This window comes from Rhinoderma darwinii, chromosome 4, assembly GCF_050947455.1.
Source record: "Rhinoderma darwinii isolate aRhiDar2 chromosome 4, aRhiDar2.hap1, whole genome shotgun sequence".
In the NCBI taxonomy this organism is placed as follows: Eukaryota; Metazoa; Chordata; class Amphibia; order Anura; family Rhinodermatidae; genus Rhinoderma; species Rhinoderma darwinii.
In genome coordinates, this window is record NC_134690.1 from 54,182,563 (window position 1) to 54,191,547 (window position 8,985).

The window sequence follows — 8,985 nt, forward strand, 5'->3', positions numbered from 1 at the left end:
AAGAAATATGCTAAAAATGCAACAAAAACGCAGCGTGAACCCAGACTTAGTAAAGTTTTCTATAGGGGCTGTCTATTGCAGAAAGGGGGAAGTTTAAGAGAAGATTGGTAAAAGGCAGGCCCCGTAGAAAGAGCATTCCGTTGAGTGGGAGCAAAGAGAGAGAATTTTCTGGTCTACCCGTCCTATTTAATAATTAGCAACGTTTTTGGTTCGTCATATCAAACAGTGTTGATGGCATGGAGGGAAGCGATGTTTGAAGGCAGAACTAAGATTTGTCAAAGCTGGTTATGTAAAATGGGTGGGAATCAGAGGTATATTCCCCAGAATTAGTGTGGGACAGGAATAACCCAACTGTAATGGTTGGGATCCTGTTGGGCAAGGGATCCAGGGACAATGTCATTGAAATTCGCTTGGTCAGGTGTCCTCGGGTCAGCTGCGGGCAACGGTGTGAGTCCAATAATTAGATTTATCAGTATAAGATGGGTAGAATGTCAGTACCTTCTCTCCTTTTTTCAAGAATAAAATATGCTTTTCCTCTATAGAGAATATTAGAGTACCGTATATACAGAATTATATAATGTCAGCAGTGGCGCATTAAGTAGACCATGGGCCCTGGGCTGTTACCCAAACTTGGACCCCCCCTTCCGCACCGCCGCCCTGCCGCGCCATAACTATTTTTAAAACTACTTTTTTGGGCAAGCATTAACAGTGTTACGATTTCCCTTGTCACAGGGCTGTGTCCCTACATACTGACAGTATCACACTGTGCTGGGACACATCCTCCTGACAAGGGGAATTGTCTATCAGTCTTGGACTGCAGAAAGACTTTTTGTGAAATACAAGGATTTCCTATAATAAACATGTCAGGAGAGGTGACAGATTCTCTATAAATCTAGTGACTCACAGGTGACGACGTCTCAGATTCTAGTAGTTTTTTTCCTCTTTTCTTCTCCATCCGGTCCAGCGCTCATGACTTCTCCCGGCCATGACACATTTCTGCAGAATTTGCCACTCAGACGTCTCCTCACTTTTCCAACATTTCCACACCTATAAACGAAAATAAAGTTATCATGGTGCCACATACTGTACCCCTAAATATAATAGCACCAAACACTGCGCGCCTGAATATAATAATACCACACACTGTAAAACATACACACAGCCCCCTGTACATAGTGCCACACACAGCCCCTGTAGATATTACACACCCCCATAGATATCGCCATACACAGCCCCCTCTATATATCACACATCCCCCCCATAGAGAGCGTTACACACAGCCCCCTATAGATAGTGCCATACAGCCCCCCTGTAGAGAGCGCCACACAGCCCTCCCCCTCTTGTAAATAGCACCAAAAAGCCCCCCCCCCCCAATAAAGAGCACCACACACATACCACTGTGGATAGCACTACACAGCCCCCCCCCTTGTATATAGTGCTACACAGCCCTCCCCCCTTTGTATATAGTGCCACACAGCGCTCCCCCTTGTATATAGTGCCACACAGCGCTCCCCCTTGTATATAGTGCCACACGGCACTCCCCCTTGTATATAGTGCCTCACAGCGCTCCCCCTTGTATATAGTGCCTCACAGCGCTCCCCCTTGTATATAGTGCCACAAGGTTATGTACACATTTAAAAACTTTATATTATATATATATATATATATATATATATATATATATATATATATATATATATAATGTATGTGTGTGTATCAGTGTGATTGATTGATTTTATTAAAAAATATTTTTACTTTTTGAGATACAGCTGCTTTGTATCCTGTATCCGTCAGGTCAGCAGGACTGACAGGATCAGTGACACGCAGGATGCACCTCAAATCTATCACATCTAAGATTATAATTTAGCGCAGGGCCCATTTCACTGATCCCGTCAGTCCTGCTGACCTGACGGATACAGGATACAAAGCAGCTGTATCTCAAAAAGTGAAAATATTTTTTAATAAAACGTAATTACAAAGTTGCGCCAAACACACATTTTTATTTAAAAAAAATAAAAATATATATATATATATATATATATAATAACTGCTGAGAGCTCTATGGGGGGGGAAGAGTTATACTGCAAGGGGGTCTAACCATCTGACTGCAGGTAGAGGGCTCTAGGAATAATCCCGCCTTCCCCCATAGGGTCCTCAGTAGTTACTATACTACAAGGGGGGGGGGGGGTTGAGCGTCTAACTGACTGAAGACAGCTCTATGGGGGGAAACTATTATCCCCCCCATAGAGCTAGCTGCCATCAGTTAGATGGTTAGCCCTCCCCCCCTTACTGCATAATCCCCCACCTAGCGTCGGCCAGCGACTTTAACCAGTTCAGGACCGGGCTATTTTGCGCCTTCAGGACCAGACACCGTTTAGCCATTTTTAGCACGTGTTAGTTAAATGGCTCTAACTTTTTTATTTGTTGGGCTAACGACGTGATTTTTGCGACATTTTTTCCGTAGACAATGCAGGTTTCTTTATTTTATCATTTTTATACACACCTTTTTTGCTATTTTAGAATTTTTATTCATAAAGTTTGAAAATAATAGTAAACAAATAAGCTTTTTTTTACGTTTCAGCTATTTTTTTTGGTAATAACATAGTTTTGCCCTAAAATAGACCTTTTATTTGTAATCGTCATTGTTTACCGTAAATTTTAATATATTACATGTCTATATTAGGGTAATTGGGTCAGCGCTAGCGTTACAACAATGATTGGCAGGGGGAACGTTTTTTTTTTGGGGTGGGTATTTTATGTGTATTTATTATTTCATTTTTTTTTTGCACTTTACCATTTTTTTATTACTATGGTCTGTCCCTCAAAGGTCAAAAAAGACCTTTGGGGAACTTTATATATTTTTTTTCTTTCTTTTACACCATGTTTTTCCACTGTAACTGGGGCTGCACAGCAGCCCCAGTTACAGGGGAAATCAGCCCTCTCATAGTGACGATTGTCACTAACTGGGCTGTGCTGGGTCTAGTAAGACCCAGCAGCAGTCTGCAACTAACGGCATCCCGGTGGTCATGTGACCAGTCACATGATCACCAGGAGGAATAGAGACAGCGCCGCTGCTGCTGTCTCTATTCCTATACACAGCGTTCATTGAGCTCTGTGTAAAAAGACATCAGAGAAGACAGAAGCAGCGAAAGCTGCTTCTGTCTTCTCCTCAGGGTCCTCGGTAGTCACTGACAGCCGGAGACCCGACATTAAGCTGCCCGATCGCGTGGGCAGCAAGTTAAAGCCCGAGCCGTAGAAAGTCTATGGCTCGGGTTTTAAGGACCCGTCCCTGACCGCTGGCCGTAAAAAATACAGCCAGCGGTCGGGAACCAGTTGGGCAGGAGGATAAGCCAGTACTCACCTCAGCGACGGTGGCTGCCCGCCCGGCTCTTCTCTTCCAGCTTTGGAGTAACAGAACAGCCGTCCGTAGCTGTTCTGTTACTCAATGACGGCGCCCGCACTGTCAGGGAGGCGTGTCCTAAGCCGGCCAATTCCCTGATCCTCCCCATCTTCGTAGCGGCGGTTATCAGCGCTAGCGCGCTGCATAGTTTTGTAAGATGATGTGCGGTTCGGGCTGCCATGGGCCCCCTGGGAGCCTCGGGACCCGGGTGGCCACCCGAACCGCCCATATGATAATTTGCCACTGAATGTCAGTAGTTAAAAAGTTATTCATGCTGGGTTATGTGTAAAAAAAATGGCTGTTGTGAGCTTTCCTCCATTCATGAAGGTGTCTTAATTTCTGGAAGTCGTAGGAGGGGCAAAACGTAGGTATCTGCAATCCCCTTAGTCAAGGCAGCCAGGTCCCTTTTAAACTTTTTCAACTAATTAACCATAACAACATCCTCCCAGGAGGTCCTGAATATAAAAGGATCATTAGACAATCTCTGTATTGACCTTTGATATATCTATACATAGTTATCTGGTCACCCCTAACTCCTCAGTAACGTGGCATCTAATGGAGCATTGGCATTGTATAAAATCTGAAGAATGAAGAGGTAAGATATGGGCTCAGAGGTTGTACGGAGTGTTAATACACCTCGATTCACAAGGCCTTTTATTTATGTAAGAATGATGTCATGGGATAATACCAGATACAGGAGCATCAGTGGACCTTTGGAGCTCTTCTGGAGAAACATCAGACCTTGGTTGGGAAGTTATATATTTAATATGGGGGCTCTGGAGTTAGGCAATTACCCTTTCCTGGACAGATGCCATCTAAGATGGGTCTTCCAAACCAAGCAACCCCTTTAAATCTCAAACTAAATTGAAATGTGTCAATGCGTTTTTTTGTTCAATTATCTTCTGCAGAGATGCAATTCTCAGAAAACTTCAAAGATAATTCCACACGGCTTAGTTCAAGAACGAAATTTTTTTTTCAAGTACTTTCCCTTTTTATCCTGATCAAAAAATTCTCAGTGAAATGCTACTTTAATTGTCAGTTTTGAAGAAATATTAATGCAGCGTTTTGGAAGACTGCAGAATAAAATAAAGCAGCAGATTTTGTAAAGTTAGGCAAAAAGTTTTATGTTTTAATGAACCTGACTGCATTAAAAAAAAACCTCCAAACAACTTCTGTTGTAAGGACATTTATGTATAGCTGTTTATCTTGATAGGGGTACTTAAAGGGGTACACATAGTGTGCCCTAACAGCAGGCATACTCATACCCTGAGTTGACTGCAGAGGGTTCCTCCAGGCTCCGATCGCATTCTCCCAGTCTTCTAGTGATGAGCTCGAAGTGGGGAGACCCCTTTGATTATGCTGCAATAACGGACCATGGCGATCAAAGGGTCAAACAGCTGGGGTCGCAGTTTCCTCTGATCCCAACTGTACTCAGCAGGCGTCTCTAAGTACAGGAGCTGTTAGTAACCAAAGAGCGCTCATAAGCCTATTCCACAGTGACGCCAAAAGACTTCACTGTAGATTTTGGCACTGCACCACCCGCCGTCAAAAGACAGTTGGTGGTCAGGAAGAGTTAGTAAGTGCTCTACTTTTTAAAGCTAGGTGTTTTGCTGAATGTTTTTTAGTCTCCGGTATACCCTTTTTATAGGGCATCTAACAAATGTGCTGATTGAAAGGTCTGAGTTCATGACAGATTCCTTTTAATTTATGAAAAGTATCAAGAATTCAGACTTTTTTGGTGATCCTACAGTATTTGTGCGTGAACCTTGTACGATTATGAGTAAAGAGACTGCAGTAAATGAAAATCATTTACATTATGAAAGATAATTTACTTGAAAAAAAAAAATTCATAGACATCATTTGGTGATGAATGCAATAAAGTGTAGACTTAGGATTGTAATCGGGTATTTAGAATGAAACTCTTTTAGAAACTAATTAAAAGTGACCTTTTAAAATAGAAGTTCTGAAAGTGGTAGTGTTATAAGCAACTTGGGAAATGTAATTACATTTTTATGGGAAGCAAAACATCTGAAAGGAACCATCACACCAAGGAGCATTCACACAGGGCCTGCAATTAATCACCCATGGTCATTTGTGTACAGCAAATGTATAAAACTGCTGGCCCATTACGACATCACGCACACGCCCACATTTGAAGTTCACTTTGATGAAAGTATGGATATGCGCATGAAGTGCCATATAGTTTTAAATAAAAAGATGTTGGTTTCAAACGCTAACTTAAAGGGAACCGGTCACCAGCATTTCACCTATTGAACTCTACTCACCCCAAGCCGGCCGCTGCTGTCAAAAGTTAATTGGCGTTATCCCCTCTCCTAAACTCCTCCTCTGACGTAAACAACGGTCTGCAAACATTTTGCACCTTTTATGGTAATAATCCGGCAATTTCGTTTGTTCCTCTTCTAATACCCGCCCACCTCCGAAAACTGACCCGTCTCCTCTGAGATAGCGTGCCGGTCATGTACGGTCCGATACCCCTCCCTGCTTCTTCCTGTCCTCAAATCTAGTTACTACACATGCACCGCTATGGTGTTCCGTTGTGCGCACGCACCAGAACAGGGCATCGATTCCAAAGCGCTGGATTTCGTGTGTGCGAGGGGAGGCAAGGAGCTGTCAATCAAAAGTAAGGAGGCGGAGTAAACTCGGAATGGCTTGAGGAATGAAGATATGAAGATATGATTTTTTTTAATGAAGATATGACTCTTTTATGCTCATTAACATACAGCACAGGAACACTAAAAAACTGAATACTAAAGGTACAGCACCTACTTGAAGATAATTATAGGTTACATATGTAACACCTACAGAAATTATTTTTCTCTCACTTCCACCAGGTACTTCTGGTTTAATAGGTGAAATGCTGGTGGAAGGTTCCCTTTACGTTGTAAGGTATTTACAGAATCCTTTACACTAGAAGTAGGTAGTCAAACTGAGGTTGGGGACATCGATACCTCTTGAGCCCCCTGAGAGACGTTGTACATGTCCCCCAATAGAATTGTGTGAAGGAAGCGCCGAGGGGTAAGAGCTCCATTCTCAGCCCCAGGTCGCCCCATGGGTGACAGCTGGACTAACTGGACCTTCAGGTAGCGCTAACCATGACAATCCTTTCCTGCCCTCAGTCAGCGGCTGACAACATGTCAGACGCACCTTGGAACACAACCAATCAAAAGGCAGCAGATTTACTTGCGGCAATGTGTTACTTGTCCATCATCAATCCTAATAGGGTTTCTTTCGCTCTGCCCCTTCTAGACTGCCCGCTACAACACAACTCAGGGTCTTTTTACATCAGCCAATATGGGCCATAAAAACGAGCGCCGATCAACAAGACAGCTCGTTGATCGGCGCTCGTTTGCGCCTTTTACAAGGTGCTATGATCAGTATATATGGGGGCGATTGTTCGTTATTATTGTGTCGGCAGCACATCTCCCTGTTTAGACACGTAGATGTGTTACCGACAACAATAATATTTTGTGCTGCACAAACTATAGGATCAGCAGAAGAATAAACATTTGCTAATCGTTGCCCTGTTTACCCAGAGCGATGATCGGAAATTAGCGTTCATATTAACGCACGTTTGCCTGGTCATTGGCCCGTGGAACAGGTCAACACATATTCCACAATAAGGTAATTTAGGGAGTCTTCCACCAGTATACCCGTAACTTACATCTCATATTTTAAGTAAATAATGACTGTAAAAATGGGTAACATCCCTGGTGGTCTAGGGCAGTATAGGGGGTTAATGATAACATGGTTAGTGTGCCAGGGCAAAGGGTTAATAATAACAACTTGGGCAATGAAGGGGTTAATGATGACATACCTGGTGGTCTAGGGTATTGCAGTAAGGGGGATAACTCCCTGTACTGAAGACTGCAAGATTCCTTCTTTTTGCTACTTCAACTGTGACTGTAGACTGCTCTGACATATATGTACTGCATTATCAGCCAATCATAGGGCAGCTCAATCAATCACAGAGACTCTGTGGATGGCTAACAGAGATTCCTACTAAATTAGATTCCTGTGTCCCAGGCAGTGGTTCTTCTCATTGAGCCATCTCAAATGTTGGACAGCTCCACTGCTGAATCTATTGTCCAGTTCTCTTGATTTCTGCCTCTCTGGATTCCTTGCCTTGATTGGTTTCACCCATTTGGCATACTATTAAAGTTTGGCCCTTGGACTTCCTGAATGCCAGACTATTGAGCTTCCTGCCTGTCGTCTAGTTCCTTGCTGCCTCACTCTACAAACTGTTGCTGCTCTTTTGTGTACCGAACTTGGATTGATCGCTGACCACGTCCCTATCACACACTAAAACCTGTTGTCACTTATATTTGTGCTGAACCTGGACTATTACTTGACTTCTCTTGCTATTAGAACCTTCCTGCCTGATCATTTCAGGCTACACATATGCTCACCCATCCATTCTGATTTTGGCACATTCCCAATTCATAGACCCTGAAATGGGTGGTTCACAGCAAATGAGGAGGCCTTGTAGAAATTGGGGGCTAGTACACAACAGAAGTTAGTACATGTATAAAGAATAGATTTAAAAAAAATGAGTTGATGGTATCAAGGATACAAACATCTCTGTAAAAAAATATATACTGATTTTATCTTTTAAAATTAGGAATAGTTGACAAGTGTACTTAGAACTTAGGCAGAGATTCAGATAAGCATAAATATATATGGAAATGTATCCATTAGATTCTAGAAATAAGTAAGGAAATACATATAAATTAACACATTACCATAGACAATAGAAATCCATACAAATTAGTACAACACAGCTGCCTCATCATGAATGCATTCTGGGAAATGCAGCCTTTATGTGAAGCGAATCAAGATTTATTAATAGGCTATAAACTAAAGATCATGGAAGGGCATTCTTGCTGTTAAAAATTACCTTGTACTTATCACTTCGTAACCAGGGTATTTTTGCATCTGAAAGGCCCAGCGGCATTTACTGTTTTTTTAGTTTATTTGTTTTCTGCAGTTTAAGGTTTCATTCACATCTGCATTAGAGCCTCACAGATTCTGTTAAAAATTTCAGAAAAAAAGTGCAGCATGCAGTACTATTTTTTCCCGGAAAATGACGGACAAATGACGGAAACTAAATGGACCCGATTAAAGTCAAAGTCGTGTGATGGATCCGGTACTGCCATTATTTTTCTATGACGGAACAGAAAACGGAAACGCGAATGTATATGTGAACCCAGCCTCATACCTATAACACACTGGACTTGATACGTCAAAACCAGTTTTTCGAGCCAGAAATGTTCTCAGAGTAGTTCCTTTGCCCTACTCCTCTAGGGCATTACACGGCAGGAGGTGACAGTGTGCACAAGAGAACGCTCCTCCCAGGGTATCCTCCCAAGAAGTCTGTGGCTCTTCTTGAGGAATAATAGGGAAAAAAAGGTGATTTATACAAACCGATTTCTGAAACTACAGAAACAAAAATAGCAAGACATTTGCAGAGAACACAATTATCTCCTAATCACCTGCATTTGGTCACAGGATTTACGTAAATCGCTGTAGTAAATTGTTCTGGTTTCACTTTGCAGACAGAGCGTTGA